Consider the following 14,731-nt stretch of genomic DNA (forward strand, 5'->3'; position numbering starts at 1 on the left):
AAACAAAAACCCAGAATCACCTAAACTCTAGGTATTACACAATATAAAGCTTTCCCCCAGCCACTGAATTAGAATATTTCATTCCCTCCTCTTTGTTCTCAGTGCATTTTGTAACTAACATGGTACTGACTAGGCAGTTAATTATGAATATTTACTTTGCTCCCTTGGCTATTTTAAAAGCTTGTTTTGTTCATCTTTCGATTTCCCCCTCAACACCTAACACAGAGTAGGTCTTACTGCACATGTACGTTGGAGCAAGACATCATGACAGCCCTATGTGACGTGGCCTTCCTTAAGGGCCAGTTAATTACAGACTGGCTGAAAGAAACTCTCCATCGTTGCTAGGTTATACTCTGCAAGAAATAATAAAAATAGACCACATGTCTCTCAAACGCTTTGGAGACTTAACTCTCCACGACGGAAATTGCCATGAATTTCTCTAGATGTTAAGGAATTAGAAGAGTCGAATAATCCTTCATGGCAACGATGTCTGACATTCACGGCATAGTTCTCCGTGTGTTTTCGGGTGCAACAGTTCAGGTCATTTCATAGTCACAGAGACTCTCTGAGACGGTGGGTCACACATTTCGCGTTTACCCACGAGGAAATGCAAACTCAGAGAGGCAAAGTGACTTGCCAGGTCTTCTGATTTTATAGTCAAGTGCTCTTTCTTTTCTTTTCTTTTTTTTAACTATTTATTTATTTATTTGACAGAGAGAGAAAGATCACAAGTAGGCAGAGAGGTAGACAGGGGGTGGGTGAGGGGAGCAAGCTCCCTGCTGAGCAGAGAGCCCAGTGTGGGGCTCGATCCAGGACCCTGAGATCATGACCTGAGCTGAAGGCAGAGGCTTAACCCTCTGAGCCACCCAGGTGCCCCAAGTCAAGCGCTCCTTCACTAGGACACTGTGCCTGTGCAGTCAACCAGCATGGTCTGTCGTTCCTTTTGGCCTGGAGCGTAAATCTGAAAGGAAGAATTGGAAGGACGAGAAAAACTACAGGAAGTTGTAAACACATTACAACATGAATCCAGGGACCACTCGGTGGATTTATGCTGCTGGAAATGAACACTCTTCTTCTGCAGAATCTTCAAAAGCAGCTGAGGATATCAAGTGTGGCAGGCACTGCCAAAGATAAAATACCAAACCAGCAAACATCTCACTGCCCAAGAATCTAGCATCTTCCTATGCTGTGCTGTCTGCCAAAATTGCACTTGACATTTTCAGGCATGGAAATGTCTGTCTACAATTCTTCCTTTCAACCCCCATCTAGGGCTCTAGGATTAAAGGAGGAGATACTCCTTTTGTTGGATGCAATTTAAGAAATACTTTTGGATGCCCTTTCTTCTTTTGGAGTGTGGTTTTCTAACTGTCCCAGTCTCTGAAGGCAGTCTTTCATATCCCCCAACACACAGGAAACTTAAAAGTAGAAAATGCCATTTCCTTGAAAAGAAAATGATGATCTACAGAGACAAGAGACACAGGTGGAAGGAAGCCCTTTGTCTAGGTAGGGGGACAAAGAAGGGGGACTGTCAAGCACAGAACTGTAATTGGCATGTCAGAGAAAACCCATCTCTTCCATCTCATGGAGAAGGCTGCTATAAACACATTTTAAGTTTAAGAATCCAAAACTATTTCATTAGTATAGGAACACATCAAATGCCTCTTTAGGAGCCAAGAACTCACAGGGGCATAAAACCAAGGAAGGGTGTCCATTCTGGATACTCAGTGGCTATACAGAGCATGCCCAGTGGGCATAACTCCATGTTCAAAGGACAGGATTCTTATACAAGAGAAGTACTCAGTCAGTACTCAAATTCCCCTTTAAACAAAAAGCTCAGGAGGCTTCTCCTAAAAATTAAGCCTGCAGAAAATATATGGCCTCCCCTATTTAAATATGCTCATGAAACCAGCCCAAAATCCATTGGCTAGAAATCATTATAAAAGCTGTCAACCTCTAGGTTTATAATGATTTCTTAGCCTCTGTAAGAGGCTTCTTAGCCTCTGCACTTCTATTTAAAAATTACATCAACTTAGACCTCATTTACTGGCAAACTATTAGAAATTTACTATCAAATATATTCAATTATTTACTTAGCCACTCGTCAAAACTCAGTGAGCACGTGCTATGTGCCAGGGATGGTCCCAACACTAGGGAGGTAGCCGCGAACTAAAAATGGCAGACCCTGCTCTCCTTCAAGGAACTTACATTCCGGTGAGGACAATAAGCAATAATTAAGTAAACACATAAGTTCACTGAGATGAAATCAGATAAAAGCTATGGAGAGTAACAAAGTAGGAGGTGGTCAAGAAAGGTCTTTCTGGTAAGGTGAACTCTAAGCAGAACCTGAAAGAAACCAGGAGTTAGCCTTCCCAACGCGTGGAGGAGGGATGCTCAGTTCAGCAGACACAGGGCCGGGAGGAACAGGTGTAGTGGTGTGTTCAAGGATGGCAAGGAAGCCCGTGGAGCAAGGAGCAAGCAAGGGGACAAACGGTAGGGAACGATGGGGGAGAGGTCACAGAGGCGAACTGTGATGGAAGGATCTGGACTATTCCAAGTGAGGTGGCAAAGCAGCAGAAGGTGCAGAGCAGAGAAGCCACGTTAATGGACACACACTGGAAAGAAAGGCGCTGGTTGCAACCTAGCCACTGGCCTGTGAGGGGCTAGAGTGGAAGTCGGGACAGCGGTCAGCGGTCTCAAATAAATACATAAAGCAGTGCGTGTGCAGGAGACCGTGAGGCTCCAGACGCGTTCTGAAGGCTGGATCTGGGCTGCATGAGAAGGTACCCTCAGGGACACCAGCGAGAGCTCTGGCCTGAGCCATGGAAATAAAAATTTTATTTTTAAAAAAATTTTAAAGATTTTATCTATTTATTTGTCGAGAGAGAGCGTGCGCGAGCGAGTGAACACAGGCAGGGGAGCAGCACACAGAGGGAGAAGCAGGCTCCCCACTGAGCAAGGAGCCCGAGGTGGGGCTCGATCCCAGGACTCTGAGATCATGACCTGAGCCAAAGGCAGATGCTTAACCCACTGACCACCCAGGCGCCCTGACAATAAAAATTGTCTTCTGGGGAAAATAGACTGAATTATTGCTTTAATAAAATTATAACCAGATTATCTTCCACTAAAACTTGTAAATTCATCAAACCACTTCAGTCAAACATCTGATCTCATCACTTTTTAAGTTGGGGGGGAGATCTTTTTGATATAGTAATAGATTTCCTCTTTTGTTCATCATTCTTCTTCTTCCTCCTTGTCCCCTAAATCCTCTGCTTCTTATTTCTGTATAAGATATAACTTTATAGAATGAAGCTCAGGTATTTCTACCTGTTTTCTATGATATGAATTTTCCGTGCAGACCAAGATAGGTGAGGAGACCTGTGTAGCAAGTGTGAAATGGGCAAAGGTTAAGTGGTAGGAAATGGGAAATGAACTACTACTTTCATTCCATCTTTGGCAAAACCTCTGAAGAAGCCAAATCATGGCCACTTCCCATGTGATCTCCATTAGAAAACGGTCATACTTAAAAAACAACAACAACAATAAAACTCGCCCAATATCATCAAAGTAAAGAATAATAAGACTAAAAATGGTCTTTGCAGTATAACTTGACCCAAAAACATGCCCTAAAAAATCAAATATATTCAATTATTTACTTAGCCACTCGTCATGCATTTTTTTAATTAAGAATTTTATTACTTTTATGAAAACTCATTTCAAGTCACTGTCACCTTTAACCTGGCGACAAAGTCCTGTACATGGCACTAAGTCCCAAGTATTACTCCACTTTCTCAAGTCAGCACATCCTGTGTAACTTCCATCACTTTGGACAGAAAGGCATGACTACATTTATCCACAGACTGCTTTTCTTGTAAAAGTCATGATCACAAAGATTTAAAGTAAGTCAGGAGGAGAATTTGATCAAAAGCATATGCAAAGGAAGGGACGCCTGGGTGGTTCTGTCAGTTAAGTGTTGACTCTTGGTTTCAGCTCAGGTTGTGATCTCAGGGCTGTAGGATCAAGCCCTGGGTCCAGTCCAGTCGGGCTCTGTGCTCAGCGGGAAATCTGCTTGTCCTTTGCCCTCGGCTCCTCCCCTGCTCATATGCTCTCACTCTCAAATAAATACATAAAACTTAAAAAAAAAAAAAAAAAAGCATAGGGGTGCCTCGGTGGCTCAGTCATTTAGCTTCTGCCTTTGGCTCAGGCAGTCCTGGGATCAAGCCTGGCATGGCATCTGGCTCCCTGCTTAGAGGGGAGCCTGTTTCTCCCCCTGCCTGCTGGTCCCCCTACCTGTGCGTGCTCTCTCTCACCAGCAAATAAATAAAATCTTTAAAAGAAATAAATACATAAGTAGATAGGCGATAAATATTAAAAAATAAAGCATATACAATGGAAAACATCTTCACTTATAAGTGCTTATATAAACTCTTCTATATGTTTATCACCTTCTCTATGGAGGGGATCTGGAATAATTAGCACATGAAAATATATCATTATCTGGGAACTTGAGCAACACTGTTTCATACTCTTTTTAGAGACTACAGTTAGGTATCTAATGTTAATCATACCGATAACTAGGATACCATATGCTCCCATGATTGCCAACCAGAATTTTATAAAAATGGAAGAAGCCACTCAAAATCTACTATGAATATTTTTAAAAATGTGGCCTTCATGAGGGCAGGGATTTTGTCTGTTTTGTTCATGGCCTTATCTCCAGTACCTGGAAGATTCCTAATGCACAAAAGACGTTCAGTGAATACTCACTGAAGGCACAGACACATCTGTGAATGAGTGAATGAAAATGCCACAGTGACTGGCACATTGTCCAAAACGGCTGTCCAAGTGAACTAAAATATCGATCACGCAAAATTATCGTAAACTATATTAATTATTCAGTGTGAAGGATAAGTATGTAATATTTAACAACAAAATACTTATAGAGGGGTGCCTGGGTGGCTCAGTGGGTTAAAGCCTCTGCTTCAGCTCACATCATGATCCCAGGATCGTGAGACTGAGCCCCACATCCGGCTCCATAGTCGGGGGGAATCTGCTTCAGGATTCTCTCTCTCCCTGTGCCCCTCCCCCCGCTCTCTAAAATAAATGAATAATCTCAAAACATAGGGCTTTACAATGAGGAGAAAAAGTAAAAAAGAAAAGTGTCCCCTCTATAATGAAAATACTGGGTACTCTAGATGTGGAAGGTAATATTTTTCCTTAATGAATCACCATTTGAAAACTCTAAAGAAGAAATTACATAATTTAGTTCCAAGATGCAGAACAAGACTTCATACCAAGAATCTATGACCCAATAATAACAGGAAAGTCTTGTCCTTCAACAAATCCTTTCTTCCAATAAATCAAAACCTTATGTAAAATCATTTAATTATTTCTGTAAGTTAGAAATTTTCAACTTCTGCGGTGATAAAGGAGCTATTTAACAGATTAGGGAGATAACAGAGATGCTAACCGGTTTCCCCAAGGTCACATAGCAAGTTAATGGGGGCACCAAGAGCAACGCAAAATTGCCGGCCCCTGTTTTTCTCTATTTCTTGCTGAAACCACATTGACTCAATATAATTGGACAAACAGATATGTCTCTGTTGGCAGAAGGAAGGAATAAGCTTCATCATCTCCATTTTGTGAAAACAGGCTCATGGATGGTAGTCAGCTCAAACACAGCTACGCAAGGAGTGAGGGAGCCAAAACATAAACCCAGGGCTCTGTCTGCTACACTTGGCTCCTTCCCACCATATTCTACGGCATCCGTGAGGTGTTTACACTCCAATTTTCCTCTCCTCAGAACATTTTCTCTTCATTCTTCCCACCTTCACCCACCAGTGAGCCCCTGCTACTGAGGGTATGTTGAGGGAGCCACCCTTTGGGTATGTTGGGGGAGAAAACAGGCTTATAGACCCTCAGCGGGCTCGTCTTCCCTTCCAACAGTCTTGATTCACTTATCACAGCCCAATGTCTTCTTCAAAGCCCAGTTCAACAGATACTTTCTGTGACGGCTAATTTTCTGTGTCAGCCTGACTAGGGCCATACTACCCAGAGAGTTTGGTCAAAGATTACTCTAGATGTGTCTGTGGAGGTAATTTTTAGATAAGATAAACATTTAAATCGGTAGACTGAGTAAAGTAGAGGACTCTCCATAACGTGGGTGGGCCCCATCCAGTCAGTTGACAACATTAAGAAAAAGACTGACCTCCCCCGAAGAAGAGGAAATTCTGCGATCAGACCACCTTTGGACTCAACCTCAAACTCCTCCTGGGGTCTTCAGGCCTCCGGGCTGCAGAACTACCTTGCGGATTTTGGACTTGCCAGCTTTCAAAATCATGTGATTCAGTTCCTTAAAATAAATCAATCTGTGTGTATGTAGATATATATTACATATACTGTTATCCTGTTAGATCTTTTTCTCTGGAAAGCCCTAAAATACCTTGCCAAAGTTTCTCCTCACCACCACACCCATGAAGGATACCCCCAGTAGGTACCTATCATACACTACCCTGTAGTGGTAGGTGTATTTATGTGACCATCGAATCTTCCTTATAGAGGGGAAAACCCATTCAGGACAGGAATGGCATAGTGTGCCACTCAGCATCTTACAGTGGTTTTACACTTAGAAAATAATACATGGGTGGACTGAATGCCCAGAGATGAATCTAGAAGGCAGAGGAGGCTTCCCAGATAAAAGGCAAAAGGAAAAGGGAGATACCTCAGTGACTAGCAAAGACCCCAGGAAGGAGAAGCCCAGGGTGCCGAATACTGAGTAGATCAGATAGAGAAGTAAAGATCTGTGGGAAAAGTAGGGGGCAAGAAGGGGGATGCACACTTGCAATGCTTCCGTGTCTTCGTATGCTTGTCTTTACCTGCCAGGCAATGGTCAGTCATTAAACTTTTTTTTAAGATTGTATTTATTTGTCAGAGAGAGAAAAAGAGCAGAAGCAGGGACAGCGGCAGGCAGAGCAGGCAGAGGGAGAAGCAGGCTCCCCGCTGAGCAAGGAGGCCAACGCGGGACTCGATCCCAGGACCCTGGGATCATGACCTGAGCTGAAGGCAGGCGCTTAACCCACTGAGCCATCCAGGCATCCCAAGTCATTAAACATTTTTGATAAGGAAATTATGAAAACAGCCTTTAAGAAGGATGCTTAGAGTTGGTGTGCACACTGTGTTTTCTAAAAATTTATTTTAGAGAAAGAGAGAGAGAGAGAGAACACGCATACGTGTGAGCGTGGGGAGGAGCAGAGCGTGGACGCTGATGCAGGGTGTGGTCCCATGACCCTGGGATCCTGACCTGAACTGAAACCAAGAGTCGGAGGCTTAACCGACTGAGCCGCCGCGATGCCCCTGCATTTACACGGTATTAGCAGATGGACTGTAGAGACACAAGAGGCCAAATAATAATGGGAATGGTGGTCAGGCACTACAGAGCATGCTTTTCCACTTACTAACCAGTTCAATCACTAAGGATCCCTCTGTTCATGAAGAAACTGAGTCTTGGGGAAGGACCAATAACTTCCCTGAGGGCAGAGAGAAAGCAACAGAAGCAGGATTCAAATCCACGCCTAACGGATTCAAAAGCCTGTGCTCTTACCCACTTCATCGTATTTCAGGATGCAAGTAAGAAAACGTGCAGTAGGGGCAGAGAAGGCTATAACGGATTTAAATAAGATACGTATAGCATAGTGGGAAACACGTGGATTCTTGGGCCACACTGTAGGTTCAAATCACGGCTCTGTCACTTACTCATACTGTGATTGCGGCTAAGTTATACAACCTCCCTGTGTCTTAGTTTCCTATTCTGTAAAATTAGAATAATAATAGTGCTAACTCCAAAAGTTGTCCTAAGAACTAAATGACTTCATACATATAAAGAGTTTAGACTTGTGCCCTGCCACAAAGTACATTCTCAATAATGTTAATAGTCACCGTTATTGTTCCTATTAAGAAAGATCAATAATCCTACTGACCTGCAACTAAGTGCCAGAGCACTGGCTTTTATGTTTGCAGATGTAACCTAAGGGCCTCAAACATAGTAGGCACTCAATAAATATTTAGTGAATGACGAATTCAATATACAGAGTAAAAGGACAGCAACCTCAAGTATCTAAAAACTTTCAGCCTTAAAAATGTGCTTTTTATTTTGCTGGCAGTAATAAACATTTTGGAGAACTGCTGGGTAAAATTTGTGTATACATACTCAGCAGAAATGAGTACATGCATCGAAACCATGTGCAAGGATGCCACGCGTCCGCAGGACATGCACTGGGATGCCCATATGACGTACCAGAAATGTAAAACAGCAGCACAGTTCATAATAGCTCCAAAATGGAAACAATCCAGTTGTCCTTCAACAGCAGGATGAGTAAAATGTAGCGTACAAACTTCTAGCTATAAAATAAGTAAGTCATGGGCGCCTGGGTGGCTCAGTTGGTTGGGCGACTGCCTTGGGCTCAGGCCATGATCCTGGAGTCCCGGGATCGAGTCCCGCATCGGGCTCCCAGCTCCACGGCGAGTCTGTTTCTCCCTCTGACCTTCTCCTCACTCATGTTCTCTCTCGCTCTCTCAAATAAATAAATAAAATCTTTTAAAAAAATAAGTAAGTCATGGGAATGTAATATACAACATAGGAAATGCAATCAATATTGTAATAATTTTATATGGTGAAAGATGGTAATTAGACTTATCACAGGGAACATTTCATAATGTATAAAAATATTGACATCACTATGATGTACACCTAAAGCTAACAGAATACTGTACAGCATCAGTAACACTTCAATTTAAAAAAAAAAAAATATATATATATATATATATATATATATATATATATATATCTCCCTGTGCTGGAATATTATGCAGCACCGAAAATTACCAATCTCTAACTACACTCAACAATACAGATAACTCTCAAAAAATGTTGGTCAGGGCGCCTGGGTGGCTCAGTGGGTTAAAGCCTCTGCCTTTAGCTCAGGTCATGATCCCAGGGTCCTGGGATCGAGGCCCACATTGGGCTCTCTGCTCAGCAGGGAGCCTATTTCCTCCTCTCTCTCTGACTGCCTCTCTGCCTACTTGTGATCGCTCTCTCTGTCAAATAAATAAATAAAATTAAAAAAAAAAATGTTGGTCAAAGAAGACACCAAAGAGCACATGCTCTATCATTCCACCTTAAAAACAATCAAAGCAAAACCAATTTATGTTGTCAGAAGTCAGGCTAGTGGTCACTCTCAGGGGACAGAGGTTGAGAAGGAACATGAAGAAGGATGTTTCAATTTTTTTTTTTAAAGATTTTATTTATTTATTTGACAGAGATCACAAGTAGGCAGAGAAGCAGGCAGAAAGAGAGGGGAAAGCAGGTTCTCTGCTGAGCAGAGCCCAATGCGGGGCTCGAGCCCAGACCCTGAGATCATGACCCAAGCTGAAGGCAGAGGCTTAACCCACTGAGCCACCCAGGCGCCCCAGATGTTTCAATTCTTAATCTAGGCATTGGTTGCAGAGGTGTATTTGTGTTGTACAAATTCACTGAGTCGTACACTTTGATTTCTGCACCGTCTGTAAATTCAACAGTTTATCTAAAATATACTGGTAACAGAAGGTGACAATGTGACTCCAAGAGAAAAGTCTACCAGAGCTGGTCAGAAAGTATTTAGGGAATAATTTAAATGTAAGGCTAACAGAAAGTAACAGGAGGAAAATAGTTCATTGGTCTATCTTTCTCGTTCCTATGAGGACTGGTTGAGATAGAGTGAGCAAAGCGTCCTGTGTAGAGATGTTCGACAAATGGTAGTGGCCATCATCACCCGAAGAGCCTGAAGCAAGAATGCGACACAGAGCACGGGGCTCCCATGAATGCATCCTCCTGGAGAAAGAGGCTGTATCGTGTGTATACTTCTGGTGTCTTGTACATAGTAGATATTAACTATATGAATGAATGAATGAGTGAGTGAGTGAGTGAATGAATGGAAGACTGTCCTGCCAGCAGGTAAGTAGTAAGATGTGGGTGATACCAAATCAAGACGCATCTGTCAGGAACTACTCCTAAAGGCTGAAAATGATTAAGGTCTACTGCAGATCGTATATAAAGAGAAAAATATTTAGGAGGACAGAATTCTGGCAAATTGGGGATCAGAAGATGAAAAGCAGTAGGTCCGAGACTGGATGAAGCTTGAAAGGTACCAAAAGTCAAGTAGGAGGAGGATTTCAAGAAGTGGACTCTTTCTGTCTAGTGCTGTCCGTGAGTGAAGAGAACAGAAGTAAGAAAAGGCCACTGGTTCAGAGGTGGGGGTGTCCTTTAGTAACCGTCAAGAGGCCAAGATGAGCAAAATCAGCTACATAACTTTTCAAGGACTCAAAGGATGCAATAAACAAAAAATGATGAAGGCAGCGAGTAAATACATAGAAAATGAGCCAAAAATCAGACATCTGAAGGTAACAGAGATAGTCAGTAGTAATTAGGATGTATAAAGGTGTATAAATATACACAAGTATAACTTTTGTGGTTAGTATTTAAGATAGAGAAAAAAAAAACATCGTTTAAACAGAAGGCAAGGAATCTATGAGAAACAGATATTAAAGACATTTGAAAATTATGGGAAACTGGAGTAAGCCTGGGTAAAGATTGAGGTTCCCAAAAAAAAGGCAGAAGGACAAACTTCCTTGCAAAGAACAGACACCCACCCAGTCCCTGGACTTCTGAAAGTCAAGGTGGAGGTGGGAGGAATGCGGCAGGGGCTGGACTGTGTGGAGCGCAGCATACAGGCATGGGGAGCTAATGCTCGGGCAGGCTCTGATCAGGCTGGTTTCATACAAGGGAGTCAGATTTGATGATTTGTAATGTCTTTTGTCATTACAAAATTCTGTGTTTCTGAAATGAAAATCATAAAAGAATCCATACAATGCCCAAATGAGCCCCCTTCATCATTCTAGCAGACACTACTGTAGACAATTAACTATGTATATTACAGTCCCCACAGTCAGAAGGCTAGATTGATTCTCTCTTCTATTTGAATAGCCTCTAATGCAATTACTTATATACCGAGTCAAGGGTAAGGAGGAGTAAAATGTTTTAGGTTTGTTTCATGTATGTGCTTTCAGGTAAAATCCAAGTATCAAAGAGCAATGGATAAAAATCTCTAATTCAATTCAACATTCTTCTACTATCTATATGTTTAAAGCTCTAAATGCATTTCTAATTATACTGTGGTTATAATTATACAATGTTATAAATTAGCAAATAATCACATTAAATGAGGAAGGAAAAATGCCTACTTTGGGAGAATAATAGTTAAATAATCTGGGACACTCTTTTGAACATGAACCGGGTATAAAGAATACAGTTTTCCTATCTCTGGTTATTTTCCAACTTCCTGTGGATAAAATATTTCCAGGCCTTTAAAAAAAAAATAAACATGGAATTTTTTGGTGAAATACTGTCAGAGTATTAGCTCTCAGGGCAACACATTCACTACTCATAACAAGAGGGAGCACATCACAAAATCATGGGAGGGGTTACGTGTGCAGAAGCAACACAGAATATCTCCGTGTATATAAGGAGGGGGTCGTAAAAGTTTGTTTGGAAAACTAAGATAAATCCTATCTGGAAGGGAGCCTTTGTATTTAAAAAAATCTTTTTTTACTTAAATATCTTGTGTTTCTTATTGGTATTTCGAATCAAAGATTCAATGAACCAGTCTAGGAAAATAATATACATTTTTTTAAAACTGATCATGAAAAGAAACTCTAATGTTTTCACAGCTTTAGACTTGCACTTGTCTGAAATGATCTTTTCCCGTTTCTCTATTTACCTATTGTTTTGTCTTTTATTTACCTAAATGCAGTAGAAATCAACAAACCAGAGAAATCCAAGAACAGAATTCTCAATTTTGAAAAATTCTCATTTTCTTAAATTTAAGTCTACAATGTCAAAGTCTGGGGAAATAGTGGAAAGGGTCTCATTTAAGGTTCTAGAGTACTAATATAGTATAATTCAGGCCAGTTGTTATTACTGCCTTTATTATAGATGCACGGAATACTAAACATTTGCTACAGTACTGCCCCTATAATGCAAACCATACATTATGTATAATCTATACTGCATTATCAAAATTTACCAAATTAAAAGATTAAAATGTTACATATTAAAGTTGAGGAAATACAAACTGACCAAAATTCCTGCAGAACCTTGTGTTCCCATTCTGTATATTCGAGGATCCCATGAAGATGCCCACAGTTATTCTGCAAATAAGTCCACACCATCCATCCTCTAAATTTCCCAACCTAAACCAGGTGTTCTGGACTTTGCAACTATTTCAACCTGATCCCACTGCCTTGAAATCCACCCTGTTCCTAACATCGATACACTAACATAAAACACCAGTGACTGCTGCAAGAACATCAAGGTATAGCTGCACTCCATTTAACCAAATTTAAGTAAGTCCAAAAATCACCTGTGGCACTAAATAAAAACAGATTCTGATTCCGGAAGTCGAGAGCGATGCAGAGCAATCTGAATTTTTAAGGAATGCCAAGGGCAATTCTGCTAAGGACCACATTTCAAAAGTCAACAGGCTCCCGATATCTCCATTTTGCTTTTTTTTTAATAAAATAATCATCACTTGGGGCGCCTGGGTGGCTCAGTGGGATAAGGCCTCTCTCTGCCTTCGGCTCCAGTCATGATCCCAGGCTCCTGGGTCGAGCCCGAGTCGGGCTCTCTGCTCAGCAGGGAACCTGCTTCCCCCTCTCTCTCCTGCCTGCTTATTATCTCTGCCAAATAAATAATCTTAAAAAAAATCACTTACCAAGGGTCTATCAATCATCTTCTTAAATAATCTTTAATTGGAATCTGTTTATCTTCTTCGGACTACACCCTCTTCAAGTTACAAGGACTGTAAGATTAGCATCAGGTCAGCCTGGTCCCTCCTGCTGCAGCCCAGCCTGGCTTCAAGACCCTGAGCAGCTGCTCTGACCATCTGTGAAGCTGCGAGGCCAGGCCTGCCTTATCCTCTTCACTCATGCTCATCTGAGAAAGTCCGCAGAGCGAGAGGACCAGCCTGGGCCGTCTGGATCAGATCTGCTCCCCGACGTGGGAGTGGCATGAGGATGGAGAACTTCCTTGGGAAGCAGGTATTTATGGTAACAACACAGTTTTTGTTTGAATGAGTTTTTGCAACTCTATCTTCACACAGTGTCCAAGAAAATATGGGACAAATCTGAGTTCTCTTTAACCACATTAAAACTTTTAAATAGAGTAATTTTGTCTTCTGGAACTCACAAGTCAGTACCAACTGTGGATGCAACAGCATTGAACGGTGATTTGGACTCTGCTAATCATGAATTATGTACTAAGCCCTTTGGTGGCTCTGCAATGTTTCAACTTGGCTAGGCTGAACTACATTTCCCAGAATGCACCTCCCTGGGTGTTTCCAGGTGGTGTGGGCCAGGACTCATTCAGCCAGGTGACTGTTAAGTTACCTGCAACAGCTTCCTGAGGGACGCAGCAATCTGTCACTACCTCCTAATTAAAAAAAAAAAAACACAAACATCTGGATATCTACTATGCACTGAACGCACTGATAGGTGTTTTCTGAAGCTGTTAATATCATTTCCTGACAATAAACACAGAAGGCGAGTTTGGGGGACTTACAGAGACTGACCAAGAAACAAATACCTGAGAGTTAGGTCTTCTGACTACAGGTGTGTGCTGCTACTAATACTAAAGTTGTTTTGTTTTTGAACAACGTTTTATCCACCCCCCCCCCTTTTTTGGGGAAGATTAGACCAAACACCAGTCTTTGCTGATTCCATCCATCATTCTAAATACACAACACAGCCTGGCAGATATAATAACCTGCCTTCGAATTCTTCCATCAGGATCCATAGTTGGTGGTTTATTATGAGGATCCGAGTTACTGAACTTTCCCAGTTTTCCTCAGATCTACAGGCTTCCTGCTTTAGTTATCATCATGAATGTCTTGACTACCTCCTTCACAACATCTGTCCTGGTCAAAAAACACGTGTTTCTAACATTGCTTTATCTCCATGAGTTTCTATTAAAGTATCATGTTTCCAACTTGCTTGTCGTTCAACTTACATAAAATTTGCTGGACTTTGCCCTGAATAACAGTAACACATTTTCATGCTGGCGAGCACTCTACGCTCTCTCCCCAGCTGCAGGCGAAGACTGACGGGCTGACCTGGAAAGAGTTCGGCTGGGGTAAAATGAAACGTGTTGCAACATGTCCCCCCATGATGACTCCCGCTCCACGTGCTTTCCCAAACCGCACCAGAAAGGAGGATCGTTATTCCATCGTCGCACCTGGTAACCTGACACCAGCTGACACCTTTCTACTGTTTATTTCCATTGTCTCAATTTTCTACTCTTCTAAAGGGCTTCGTGTCTTCTGAAAGCTTGGCACTTTCCCTCCGTGCCCAGGGCTGCAGATGACTGATAAAAACATTAAATAAAACCCATCTTAGTTCCAACCTCTACATAATGCTCACTATTTAAATGACTCCATTCAAAGAAGTGCCTGTTTTCTTCTGCTCTTTGTTCCTTCTGTCTGAACTACTTCCTTCCCTTGGACAAAACTCATCTCTTCCAGTTCCAGTGTGTCTCAGCTGTCTCAGGGCAAGGGAGAGGAAGATGAGCAAGGGGTTCTGGAAGTTTACACAAATCCCATCCATGGGCTCTGCCGTGTCTGCCTGCTTGGTCCACATACAATCATCCGAG

General features: G+C 41.9%; 1 protein-coding gene across 4 annotated transcripts in view; it reads right to left on the reverse strand.

Moving 5' to 3' along the window:
* PTPN14 (protein tyrosine phosphatase non-receptor type 14) overlaps window positions 1-14,731 on the reverse strand; it is a 174,756-nt gene that overhangs the window by 71,211 nt on the left and 88,814 nt on the right. The window contains exon 1 of one of the 4 annotated variants that reach the window (XM_082701740.1): window positions 12,801-12,941. The exons of the other annotated variants lie outside the window; for them this stretch is intronic. The gene's annotated coding sequence lies outside the window, so the exon portion shown is untranslated. Of the gene's footprint in view, window positions 1-12,800; window positions 12,942-14,731 lie in introns of those variants that run through there. 4 annotated transcript variants of the gene reach the window in all.

The sequence above is a fragment of the Mustela nivalis genome (assembly GCF_964662115.1).
Source record: "Mustela nivalis genome assembly, chromosome: 16".
In the NCBI taxonomy this organism is placed as follows: Eukaryota; Metazoa; Chordata; class Mammalia; order Carnivora; family Mustelidae; genus Mustela; species Mustela nivalis.